Source organism: Pelobates fuscus, chromosome 1 (assembly GCF_036172605.1).
Source record: "Pelobates fuscus isolate aPelFus1 chromosome 1, aPelFus1.pri, whole genome shotgun sequence".
Lineage (NCBI taxonomy): Eukaryota > Metazoa > Chordata > Amphibia > Anura > Pelobatidae > Pelobates > Pelobates fuscus.
Window position 1 is genome coordinate 97,856,609 of NC_086317.1, and position 14,883 is coordinate 97,871,491.

The following is a 14,883-nucleotide window of genomic DNA, read 5'->3' on the forward strand; positions in this document are numbered from 1 at the left end:
GACCGTCGGTCAATTGTTCGACTCTATTTTTTGCATTATGATTTTGCAATCGTTTAGACAGATTTTTATTTGCCCTATTCCCCGTATGGTAATTATTTAGTTTTAATTTGTGAATATTTGTTGTAATTTTCTGTTCAACCTTTAAATTTATTTGTTTTTGTAACCCTTTTAACTTAGTTTTAATTTCTACAGAGGGATTCTGTTTATTTAATTTCGATAAATTATAAAACTCGATATACAAATCACTTAAAGTCTTTCCAGTTTTAATCTTCATAATGTGGGCTAATTTAATTAGATATCCTCGCATGACTGATTTATGTGTACACCAATTGTTTGCTGGAGATGTATCAGAGGAGCTGTTCTCCTGCCAAAAATATTTTAATAATTGGGTTAGTTCCTCCTTGCTCTTTGGATCATTAATAAGAGCATCGTTCAGCCTCCAAGTATTTCGGACTGGGGAAGATTTATTTCCAAGCTCCATTAATATAAAACTATGATCTGACCAGATACTATCTTTGATTTCACTTGTGTTGCATAGAGGGATCGAATTTGCATCTAATAGACAAAAATCAATCCTTGAATAAGATCCATGTACACAAGATTGGTGAGAGTAGTCTTTATCGGTTGGATGTAATATTCTCCATATATCATGCAGATTGTATTGTTTGCAAATAGAGTTTTTTAGCCTGCTTAATAGTTCTTTTATCAATTAAAGTGCCAAATGTATACAACTTATCAATTTTAGGATCGCTCACACAATTGAAGTCCCCAGCTATAATTAGATGACCTTTGTGCACTTTATCGACTTGCTTCATTATTGACAGAAATTTGGCCATGGGATCTACATTCGGCAAATACACATTGACTAAAGTATAAACCGTATTATCAATGGCACAGACAATAATTATAAATCTAGCTTCTGTATCCAATTCGATATACTTAATTTCCACATTGATATTACTATTGAAGATAACTGCAACCCCTCTTTTTTTGTTATTCGTTAATGAAGCATGAACAATGGTGGGAAACTTGTCCCCTCCCCATTTCTGGGTACAATCCTTTAGCCAATGGGTTTCTTGTATGAATGCCAGTTGTATATTATGTTCAGCTAGAGAGGCATACAATCTTCTCCTCTTTCTATTTGTATTTAAGCCTTGTGCATTTAACGACATAAACTTAATCATATCTTTTATATAAAGTTTTCAAAAGTATTTGATGTCCTTGGTCCAAACGTCTAAAGTCAAAGAATAGAACAACTACCATCATCAAGAATTTCTCCAAAGTATCATATGCTCTAAAATAAAAACAAAAAAACAACTCGAATACAAAAATATAACACCCATGATAAAAAAATTGGATCAAGATTGGTCCAATATCCACAAACAACATGTAACAAGGCTATAATATTAATGATGTATTATTATATTAGTGTAAGAACCTTCTCAGGATGGAGAGAATAAATCAATTCTATGTTATATTTGTTTATAAAAATAACACTAAATTGAGTTATAGGTCAGGAAAAGGTACAAGGAAACAGCGCCTTCTGGGTGTCCTCAAACTCTATTGACGTATTTGTTTTGTAAAAAAAAAAAACAAAAAAAACAGTACATTTAGGTCCTATCAGTGTCCCTGGCCTATTTAGTAAAGGTCCACGTACCAAAACAAAACTCTTTGTCAAAATGCTAAATGTGGCACAATCATCATACAAACAAGTACTAAATATTCAATTTTTAGTGTCCAAGAACTGCTTAAAGTAAATAATTCTAGATATATTTATTTTGAATTTACCTGCAGTTCAGCTGAAGATTTTTCTTTTGTATTTTTAGAATGAAACCAATTTAAATCCAATTTGTGCCACCAAAAAATAAACTTGCTGAAATGCACTAACTATCCATTTTCCATAAAATTGGCATTTAACAAAATACCAAATGCTGATCTATATAAGTGTTGCTGGCTGCTGATAGACCACCCATGAGCTTAGAATTAGAAAGTTAAGACATACTGTAGCCAAAAGCTATATTGCACGTAGGAAGAAATATCTGGCCCCCCATCTAATACTCGATACATTTCTTTCAAATTAATTGCCTGCAAATGGTCGTATGACTGAAATGTAGCTCTCGCCATTGAACAAGGCTTTCCAGTTGCCCAGAACTAATAATAGAGCTTTGGGAAGATTTATTATTAATTCCTTTTTCATTTGGTTTCTGAGTCACATTTATTTTGGTTTAACGAAGCAGTTAATTTTCAGTGCTTATGTTTCATCGCAATGTATGTAATATTCAGCAGCTTGACTGAAAGCTCTTCAAAGCACTATGTATTCAGGTTATCTAGGTGAGCGGCACACCTGGGTATTTGGGGCAGGTAAGTGAGGTATGTCATATCTTGGCAGGCGTTGATGACTTGAGATCTTTAAATCCCTACAATTGGAAGTATACTATGTTTTTTTCCGATTTTTATTTGGGGTTACATAGGTTGGAAAGGGGATACAAGAGGTTGTATGGGTTTTATGAGAGATGCGTAGATAGTAACAAGGGGTTAGGAGAGATTCCAGGATTAAGAGTGACACAAGGCGGTAATAAGGAGATAGACAGAATTCGGCATGATTGATACAGAAGTTCTGGATAAAGGATAAAGACCAACATTGAATGGAATCTTGAGAGAGGGGTCATCACAATATGTTTGGGCTGAAGCCCCAGTAGAGTTTGGAACCAAGTAACTCCCAAGACCGGAACATAAAAAAGTAATAAAGGACTAAGTCAAGACAGATGGACTACCAAGAAGACTGCACTTAATGAGAGGTAGTGTAACAAGAGAGAGCATGAATTGGGAAAATTGTAGTAACTCTAATGGAATGTAAGCAAATGGCTTACATTATCTAGATGTTACTCCCATTTATAAACTGAACATTAACTGGGGTCATAAAATGGTAAAAATGTCATTACAGTCTACAGTTGTCTCACAGCCGGGAATATTATCTTTTCCCTATGTATATTCAGCTGAAGCCAGCTGCATTGCTTGCTGGGAAATGTGCACAATTAAATAAGTTAATAAAATATAGTCATGAACTGCATGATAACAGCAGTACAGAAACAAATCAATTTTATACGCCGTCAATGCCTAAAGGCATCCATAAAAACAAATACTGTATATTGAAAGGCTTTTTAGTATGAATACAAAGAGAGAGTAAACATTTAGCTTTGCGGCTGTTGCTGACAGACTGCTACAGTGATCCTATGTGAGGCATTGGGTGGCCAAATGTTGGGAGAGAATTATGAGATTTTATCTTAACAGTCAGCGCTGCCATCAGAAATGGGGACAGATTCTAAATTAAAATTCTGGCTCCCCCTGACAGATTTTCTCCAGAGCTAGGTAATAGTGTTTTAGCCATTAAATACTCATTGAATTCAGTTTCATATGACGTGATTTGTCCACATGTTATCGCCCAATAAATCAAACATTTTTGTTAAGCCACTGATGGAATCATGCAGTAAGTCTTGAAATGATTAACGAGTAAATTCTACCCCTCTGTAGTGTTCCAATCTGTGTTTCCTTAAAATTTATTATCAGCTTCTTTATTGTAGCGTTTATAAAAAAAAAAAACACGAAAAATGAAAAAACACTTGTGAAAGTGATCTTCCTAGTGTATCCCACAAATACACCAAAGTAGACTATAAGTAAAAAAAGAGATGGAAAACCACAAAACACTGGCGTTAAGAGATAATAATATGGAAAAATAACTTGGTATATGGAGAAAGTACAGCACTGGTAAAGTGTATCCAAAATATGATAAGAAATCTAGAACCAAAAATTACAGACAAAACATATGGTAATACAGTAAAGGTAAGAAAACCCCCTGTATACTGTAGATGTTACACTCACAAACCGAAGTAGGTTATGTGCTCATTATCCCGCTGGGGTACGAAGAAAAGGGAAGTGAGGATTCTTCTTGTAGTAGATATCAGATGCTCACATAAGAGAGACAAGAATTATATTTTACATTTTTATTCTTTATTTTATTTCGCTTCATGTATATATTTATGTATTTTATTTATCGGGCTGTGTATCCTGTTTGAGAAGCAGATCCTTCTACACTGTACCACCTACATGGAGGCATGCCTGTTTACTGCTTTTAACTGTAAGTGCAATACAACAAATATTTATATTTTTTTGACGCACTTCACCATTGTGGATATATATTTCTCTCTACACTATTTTGAAAGGTAAATAGAAAAAAGAGCTTATCTTCAACCGAAACATGTTTCAGCCATAAGGCTTCTTCCACCATGAAAACATTAAAAATAGACTAAATATATAAGATAGAGGCATGGAATGCACGCCAAACATCAATTTCACTTGAAAAAGAGGAGTGGAACTTACTTTATATGTATTGATTTCTCTTGTGACATATTACACGCTTTGTGAATCTGTTACATATATTATCACTCTCATGGAAGGTAGTGAACTCCCAAGGAACTGAAAGGGAAAAGGCCTCCAAGGCTACTATATTGAGTAATATGCCCTGGCTCTTACTTTGGGAGTTGCAAGTGCATTAGGCCCTCCCCATAGGAATTATTGCTGCAATGCTTTTCTTTGGGGATCGTACTGACGCTGGATGTCCAGTTAGGTGTGATTGACAGCCACTAGAGGCAGTCTGAACCCTGCAGAGTAATTATTGCAGTTTCTCAGAAACTGCAATAATTAACATTTTGGGTTAAAGGGACAGGGACACTGCACCAAGACCACTTCAATGAGAGAAAGTGGTCTGGGTGCCTATACTGTCCCTTTAAGCACTCCACCAAAATAACACACACATTCTGATATTTTCACGTTATTTAAGGAATGTTTGAGCAGCTTATCAAAACCACAAAAACATACAATCAGAATACACCTGCTAAGCACCCTATAACACGCACCAATCCCTCATTCTGTAAAAAATAGCAGTGTTCTCTACAGGAATCCACTGGATGACTAACTACGTCTGAGGTTATCTGGGTCAAATAGTGGGAGTCTTGGTTCTCTTTAGACAATTTTAGTATCCACATTTAAGTTTGATTTACTTTACTCCTCATGTCAGTGTTATTGCCCTCAAACTAGTCAGAGATTGACTATCTAAAACCTCCTCAGCCAATTGTCTGAGACTGGATTGTTCTCCTCCGAATCTCATTTTCCTTGGCATATTTCCACTTTCTTGTATTTATTGCCCCACGAGATTGGGTTTTCATCTGTATTTTAATATCAGTCGCAACTTCATCCCAGTCAGCCCTCTTATATTTGATTGGGGGTGCGTAGATATTTTTTACTGCATTTTCAATTAAACTTTTGCCCCTTTTTAATTATAATTGTACCTTACCGACAAATCAGCTTCCAAATCAACTGTCCAGCATGTGCTACGTCGAGGGAGCTTTCACTCCTGTTTTCCTTCATAAGGAAGGTGTTTTTCAATGTCAGTATCTGTAATAATATTTTTGGTATTTGGCAGCATTTTTTGGACATAATTCTCATGGCTTAGAAAAAAGCCTCAGTAATGGTCATGTCAACGGTAGCATCCACTTAAAGCCCTAATGATCTCACTATGCCATTAAAAAGGTATCTATTCCTTCATCAGCAGTGCTGTTTGACATTCCATTATTCTATATAATAGATCATTTTTATCCTTGCCAGCAAGCTGGCTTTTAGAGGAAACAGCTTTTCATTTATTAGCTGACATTTTATTCAAAAGACAGTAATTGGGACTTGGGAAATAACCACCTGAGCTTTGGGATTGCAACAAACCAAGCGTAATGGAAAAAATAATTTAACATATAACATTTAACAGTGCAGAGATACAGCCAAGTTATTTCACTGAATATTTTTTTTTTTTTTGCTTTCCCAGTCCATACCACTATGTCATCGGCATAAAATAAAGACTACAATCAGGAACAAATGGCGCTGCACACATAACAGTACAGCCTGCTAGTGACGGTGAATGCAACTTCCTGCATCCCAAAACTAATAGTGTGCATACAACTTGCGACGTGAGGAACAACTGATATTCAGGTGAGTATGACTTTTAAAGTATACATTTGTTTATAATTGCAAATTACACAAATACATTATACTTATTCATTATCAAGTGGGACCAGGGCCGTCTTTAATATTGACCAGACCCTGGGCAACCATTTGCTCGGGTCCCCTGGACAATGCTCCTTCACACACACTGGCATGCAATCACGCCATCCACCCCAATGTAGTTGAAGAACTAAAGTAGAAAGGGTCCTATTTTTTTGGGTCCCCCTACTGCAAGGGTGGCCAAAAGGCAGATTCCTATCTGTTGTGCAACTTCAACAATGCTTTGACAGCTGGGGCTCTACCATTTCCCCATGCTTGCAGGGTTATGTTTAGCACCGAGCAGTGTTTGAATACAGATACACACAATGATAAAATACAGATAAATACACACACACACACACACATACAGATACACAGACACATATACTGTTAGTCATACTGACACACAGACACACAGACACACAGACACTGGCAGACATAGTGACACACACACAGACACATACACTGACATACATACTGACACACACAGACACTTACATAGACATACTGACACAAATTTACACCTTTAAACCCACCCTCCAGTTTCCTACCTTGGATGGTGGTTTCCCCAGGGTCCAGACTGATGAATGAGGCTGTTTGGAGTTGGGGTCTGGCTCTCTTGGCCCAGCCCCCCTCCTCCCTGCCTCCTCCATTTCTCCCACATGGCTCGTCTCCTCCTCTGTGGGAGGAAGTGACTCGCAAGCGCCTGCTTACAAATGCCCACGGGTGACCCCGGGTGAATGGCCCACCCGGTGGGCCACCATAGTGTGCGGACCCCTGGTTGACCAGGGTCATCTTTAAAGAAGGGCAAACAGGGCAGTTGCCCTGAGCCCAGCTACTCTTGGGGGCCCAAAGCAGCTACACCATTTCCCCTGTGTTTAAGATGGCTCTGAGTGGGACTCCATGACACTTAGATGTCAGTGTCGGAATGAAAAGGTCTAGGCAGCATTGACATCAATATTGCTGCTAAAATGTGATGGGCTATGGGAGCCAGTTAAGCCTTGATTATTGTCAAACATCTCCAAAACTGTTTACCAAAAGAACTGCAACAGTGACCATAGATATATAGTAGCAATCTGTAGTGATTATAGTGTTTAGTTGTTCATAAATAAGTCTTCCTCTAATTGTTTTGATTCTCTGTTTGTGGTTTTATTATTTACAATTCAATATTTAAAAAAAAATAAAAAATTCAGCACTAGTAAACTGGTATATTCAGCGTCAAATAAGAACATGAATCCATCAGTTAGTTCACTATAATGGAGATTTAAACAGAATGCCATTTGATTTTTTTTTTTTTTTTTATTATTTATAGAAAAAGAAAATTACGCTATTCTGGAGTAATTCTTTTAAGCTCCTTTTTTTACAACTCCCATTTTAGTAAGTAAACGGGAATATCGCTAAAGCTTTCAAGAACATGCCTCTTTTTCAAGGCAAGAGAAATAGTCCTGAAATTTTAATAGGTTTATAAAGTATCCATGTGCTGTGAAAGTTTTCAATTATCCTCTTGTCATCACTTGCACTGACAAATACTGGTGGAGTGTTATTGAAATAAATTCACACTCACCACATTAGCAGTTTTAGCACTGGACAGTAATTTGTATTATACGAGTTTAATGTAGCAAAGAATCAAATTATCTTTTTCCCAAAAAATGTAACCTTAATCTGATAGGATAGAATTTCCATCACTATCATTACTCCAAGGAATTATCTCCCAGACAATGCCAAAAAGAAATATCCAAGCCCATTTGTCTGTATTTCCCGAATCTCCCAAATGACAAAGTGTTACCATATAATGTAACAGACTGATATAAATTCTAAAGCTTAACAGAGAGCCAAACTTTATTGAAGTCTTATGAAATTTCATCAACTGACTGTTGATCATTGGTTCGGTTTGAAGTTTAAGACTATTAGACACAAAGTGCACTTTGGGGCATTATATAACGGTTTAGAGCTAGGCATTTAATTGATTTCATTCTTTCCATACTTATTCTTTTTAGGCATGTATATGCTCTCCAACACCTTGGCTACAGAGTAACAAGTTTCACAAGTAAACTGTTGGAAAATTCGTTTAGCCGCCACTTCCAACTCACAGTGGGTGTCCCACAAGGTTGTTCTTTTGTTCAGTGTCTTCAACCTTCACGTTTATTTCTGCTGGGACGTTGCGTTTCATCACTTGATTTCTCAAACATTTGACTAAGATAATGACTCACAATTATTTTGCTATATTTACTCAAAAATCCATATGTTAACGCTCAGGCCTTGGACAACTTCCCATCTCTAACGTTGCAAACTTGGAGTACATTAACTTTTTTCTTTATTGTTTTCTGTCTCTGACTCCAACAGTAACACACAGCATATTTCATGGTTTTTATTTTTTTTTTTTTTATTTTTTTTTTTACTTTTGATGATTTATTCACATTTAAAACTGATATTTCTTCATCAGTCAAATATTGGTACTAGTCCTTAAAATGAGAATAAAATTGAGAAATGTATAGTTAGGGTGGTAGAACAGTAGCTAATACAATTACTGAGAAAACAAACAACGTCAAATCTATTTTATTAAAAACTGAAAATCATATTTTTACTTGGCAATTTATTTTATTTGTCTGAAATAAAAAACAAAACAAAAGTGGACTGCAACATATGGGAGAAAAAAGTTCAGAAATAGCACAGAAAAGTGGTCAAATGATGGCAAAACCATAGGGACTCTAGAGGTAGCGTTGCCACCCAGACATTGAAATATATTACAAGCAGTAGGCGAATTTTACTAACTTAAGTGAATCACACCAAAAAAAACATGAAGGAGGTCTGTGCCATCAAGTGACCAGTATGATAAGGGTGATAAGTGAAAGTATGAAAATGAGTAAGACACCAGACATTCCTAATTTGTGCAACAATGACAACATCACTGGTGACTCACCAAAAGGGCCACTTGAGCATCTCACTAGATAAACTGTTCCACTGTTATATAGGGGCTTCTTTCCATGATGACTCTATGTTAATGTGTTTCATTAAAAATCCTTGTTTAATTAAGTCCAGTAAGGTATTGTCATGCTTACAAAGGAAAGGGGCCTAAATTCTAGGCACAAAAATATAATTCTGCCTCTTTATAAATCACTGGCAAGACCACACCTCGAATATGCTGTGCAAAATTTGGGATACAAAACGAATGAGGTGAATGGAAGTTTTTAGTTGAGAAAAAAGGCTAACACATTTAAATCTGTTTAGTTTTGAAAAAATGTCAAATGCCAAATATACTCTGGGCCAATACAAACCATTACTGGGACATCTATTCAAATATAGAACTATACATAGCTGGAAGAAATGATATTTAGTCTAAGGCAAAGGAAAGGGTTCTTTACAGTTAGAGCAATAAATATATGAACTTCTCTGTGTGAAGATGTGTTTTTATCAAAGTCTGTAAAGATTTCTAAACAGTGACTCGCATAATTTTCAGGGATATAATATTTAATATGGGGTAACAGTTTCTTGATCCAAGGAAAGAGCAGTCTGCCATTCTGAGGTTGATAATTTTTTCCTAGTATGTTGCAAGAAAGCACTTATAACTGTGTTTTTCCTACTTTTAGATCAGCAGCAGAAACAGATGTGAGAAGGACAAAACTTGATGGGAACAATATTTTTAAGCCTACGTATATTTATTCAATAACTTTATTTAAAATTTTTACTCTGCATGGGTTGAAGATTATAATTTGAGGGTATCAGTAAACCTAGTTTAACAATCAGGGTGATCACTTATCAATATTGTGTAATTGATATAATGTGTTATTTTAATGTATTTTATAAAATATGTTACAATAAATATAGGCAAGGGCATGTGTGGGGGATTAAAGTTAAACATTTTTGTAACACAGTGTGTGATGGGATTTCTGATAAAGCAGGCACTTTAATTTTGAACATGGCCCATTGTAACTATTGACTACCGCACAACAAAGGTTCGGGATATGTTGTGTGCCCATGCTCAGCATATAACGCTGGACTCCCCTGCACATTTTTAAGGATAGGAAACGGAACTCCTCCTGCGTATTTATGCTATCAGAGTGTTCCAGGGACTCCCAACAGTTTTACTTATTCATTTATTTGTAGCCCTGTAATTACCATGGTTTAAAGCAGCTACTGACAATTAGTAACTATTGACAAATACAATTTACATTGAAAAACAGCTACTATGGAAACTATCAAACTAAACTACAATTATTATTTGTAACCACAATAGATTGTTTAGTGAATCTATTCTCAATCTGCCTCAATTTCAGAGTTCACATTTCCATTCACGCAAATTCTGTGTTTATTGAATAAATGCTTCAGTGTTTTTTGTTTTTTTTTGTTGTACTTTATGTGAGGATCTGCACAGGGAATTTTCTTTATCTTAGCAGCAAACATTAAAATTCATGGACACGGCTTGATGGGGTGATTCAAGCGAGAAAAAAATGTTGATGATGTCATATAACATGCAGTTGCCTTTTAAGACCCTGATTTTCCCAAGCAACAATTCTGTATTTACTAAAAAGTTTCTTATGTGTTCATTTATTATCCATATACAGATGCTTTGTATAACTATTTTTTTTTACACGTTAAAGGACCATAGTCCTTAATTTTTTTTTTAAATGTATCATGTAATTGTTTTAACATGCCATCACATATTTTCTTATTAATTCATGTACATTGATTTTATTTTTAAGAAATCTCCTGTCTACGTTTGCCACACACCCTTTCTGACACACATATCTATACATCAATCTTTATCCACCAGTCAGTTTTTGTCAGTTATCTAATCCGATGCTCACTGTTTTGCAACTGTCCTTTGCTTTTCTGCACCATCAAATAGAAAATGCTGCAAGAAGAACAAGCACACGGTTTTGAAAAAGCAAAATACTGAACATTGAGTCAGATAATGGACAGACTAACCAAAGGTGCATAAAGATGGGTGGCAGATAGGGGGTGTAGGAAAAGTACACAAGTTTCGTTAAAAATTTAAAAAAAAACATGAATAAAAAAGAATTATGAGATGGTGTATCATAACAAAGATTATATTACAAAACTCCAACATATGGGAGAAAAAAGTTCAGAAATAGCACAGAAAAGTGGTAAAATGCTGGCAAAACCATAGGGACTCTAGAGGTAGCGTTGCCATCCAGACGTTGAAATATATTACAAGCAGTAGACGAATGTAACTTGCTGAAGTGAAGCACACCAAAAAAAACATGAAGGAGGTCTGTGCCATCAAGTGACCAGTATGATAAGGGTGATAAGTGAAAGTATGAAAATGAGTAAGACACCAGACATACCTAATTGGTGCAACAATGACAACATCACTGGTGGCTCAAAAAAAGGGACACTCGAGCATCTCACCAGATAAACTGTTCTGCTGTTATATAGGGCTTCTTTCCACGATGAGGCTATATTAATGTGTTTCATTAAAAATCCTTGTTTAATGTCAAGCAGCAGTTGCTAAGTCCAGTAAGGTATAGTCATGCATACAAAGGGGCCTAAATTCTAGGCACAAAAATATAATTCGGCCTCTTTACAAATCACTGGTAAGACCACACCTTGAATATGCTGTGCAAAATTTGGGCTACAAAACAAATAAGGGGAAGGGAAGTCTTTAGTTGAGAAAAACAAACGCTTTTGCCACACACCCTTTCTGACACACATATCTATACATCAATCTTTATCCACCAGTCAGTTATTGTCAGTTATCTAATCCAATGCTCACTATTTTGCAACTGTCCTTTGCTTTTCCGCATCATCAAACAGAAAATGCTGCAAGTAGAACAAGCACACGGTTTTTTAAAAGCAGTTGCAAAATAGTGAACATTGAGTCAGATAATGGACAGACTAACCAAAGGTCCATGAAGATGGGTGGCAGATAGGGGGTGCAGGAAAAGTACACAAGTTTCTTTAAAAATTTCCAAAAACATGAATAAAAGATAATCATGAGATGGTATATCATACCATAAAGATTATATTACAAAACTCCTTTAATATGGTAAAGATATCTTTTTACTAGAGTTAGGTTACAAATCATGGCACATTATTACAAAATTATTCACTGAAATGGTCGATTTTATTTAACACATTACATGCCAGAAATGGCAATATTTTGAATTCACTCTCTATCCAAGTTACTTGAAACTAACTGCATATAGCCCTTTAGCTATTAAAATGCACCTCTCACAATGTCTGACTCAGCATCGTGGGAGATGAAATCCAACAATAGGTCGAGCTCCACAATTTGACTGGTCATGTTTCAGGCTATAAAGAGAAAGCTGACAATGGAAAATACCTTTTCATGAATGTCACAAAGCTCTGCGGAAGTGAGATAACACTGCATAATGAGCTCCCAGTAACGAGGGAACTCAGGAGTAGGAAAGCATTACAGTGGGATTGGAATCGATCTTGGACGAAGAGTTCCTCTAGTCTAAAAAGATGGACACTTGGGTGTTTGTCCTGAACATTGTTTTAAATTTGCTAAACAGGCCAAACAGTATAGCATAGGAAAAATTACTCTCCGCCTTCCCATTTTAATGAAATTAATTCAGATTGTGATGTTTCTTCAATACCACCTGAAATATAAATTACTTGTGCTTCTAGCTTAAAGATCTCAATCATTAACACACAATTTAGTTATGTTTACAGTTTACACCTTTAATGGCTTGTAATACGTTTAATACAGATAGAATTATGCATATGTTAAAATATAACATTCTTTCCTTCTTTGCAAAATGTCTTCACTTATTTGAGAGTTTTGCACGTGGTCTGCGTGGTTATATTTACCATACATTAAGGAATTCTTCCTAATCTGCTAGTTCAGGGCTGTCCAACAAGGGGGCTAAAAGAAAGATACTTAGAACTCAATGGCAATGGAACATTTATATAACATTGTCATTCCTTAATGCAAAATATATTTTATAGGTAACCAAAGTAACAGCCTCAGGTTTGCATGGATGGATAAATGGATGCAGGGAAGAGGGAATCGAGTCTAGAAAAGAGGAATGGAGGGAGGGATTGATTCATGGATGATTGGCATGATGAATACAGTCGAAACATGCACAGGTAAAAACTGTCTAAAATTAAAACAGCCCCCAAACTTGTAACTGTACGTATGTTTCAGTGTACCTGAAGCATGAAAAAATATAATGAAACTCTTCATTTACAACATAATGCACCAATTATGTTAAATCGGCACCATGATGCACCAATTATGTTAAATCGGTCAGTTTATACACTTCTGGTAGGTATTTTAACATATCCTTCCATGAACCCCTGATGGTCTATTTACTAAACAACAAATTACCACCCAAAATTTGGAGTAAAATGAAAAGCGCTCAAACATTTTAATTAACAGCTGAGTAGTTAAAAAATAATTGCATTATACATCAATCAGAGTAAAATAAATCAGCCAAGTACCTCATACTGCATCCCATCTTTGATGAAACCCCCGGTGTAAGGTATGTATTGCCAAAATGTATATTCCTTTAAAGCAGGGGTGGTTAACGGGTAGCTTTCCATTTGTTGTGCAAAATCAACATGTGGTTGGCAAAGCATCATGGGAAATGTCGTTTTTGACCTGTTAGCTATCCTTGTTTTAAGAATTATTTGAACCGTTTGCTGATGAGGGTGTATGGTGCTGGTTGAGACTCACTTATCCACATATCACAAGCCTAACACTTTCACTCCATTAATTACTACAATGAGCTCTATTAAAAAGTCATTGTGCTTTAACAATTGGCGCTAATATCTTGCACTTGCGCAGTCGATTGCCCCAACCATATTAGAATTGTATTCATTCTGGATATAGTCTACAGTCTGTCTATTAAATTATTTGTAGCAAAGTAAAGTAATAACGAATACATACAAAGCAGAAAGGCATTGTATAAAAGGCCTGAATTTCTTACTTTGCATAGAACAGATGTTTTTAAAATGCAGAAAATCTGTGGTGCGTGCGCTCTTACAATGCCTGCAAACTTACGGACAACTTCTTTCATATCACCGAATTTAACCAGAAATGAGCATTTAGTTTTTTTGCTGGTTTATAAATATGTATTTGAACCTTCACATTATCTAATAGATTACCTTAGGGAAAAGCCACACCAGATAATTATGATAACAATTTTAAAAAGCTATTGTCATTAACTTTAAAATTTCCGTAAATTGTAAAAATACTAAATACAGCACTGCAGTATTGTACTGTCTCCTCCCTTTCTTTGGCCATATGACTGACTCACTGATAATGAATGATAGCAGTTGAGAGCAGCTGGGCATGTGTAGAATTTAGGTTGTTCGTGAAAAAAGCCCCGTCTGAGTGTACCTCAGTCATGCTCAGTCTGCTCCTAGAGGTGATTTCTAAAGTAGCCCATTTAATCTCCAGTGTAGGGAGATATGTTGATTTCATAATTATTTATATTCTGAACTCTTCAAGTTTCCAGTTTACACATTTGACTGTAATGTATCCTACCTTTCCAAGAATCTCTCCATTTTCTACACTCCGAGGAGAACCAGGAAAATAGATCTGCCTGACCCATTTGCAACCAAAGCTGAAATATTAGGAATTTCTGTTGCTTTAAATTATACCTACACAATATTCCACTTGTACTACTAGTAATTCAATGATGTGTGATAATGTCCAAATACCTCTACAAAGCAGTATCTGTGTCTACACACAGACACAGCCACTCACACACTATACATGTTTTTCAAATTGAATGGTTTGTCACATACAAAATGCATTCTGCTACGGGGAAACAAACGTTGGACAGCCTTGATCTAGCTACACAG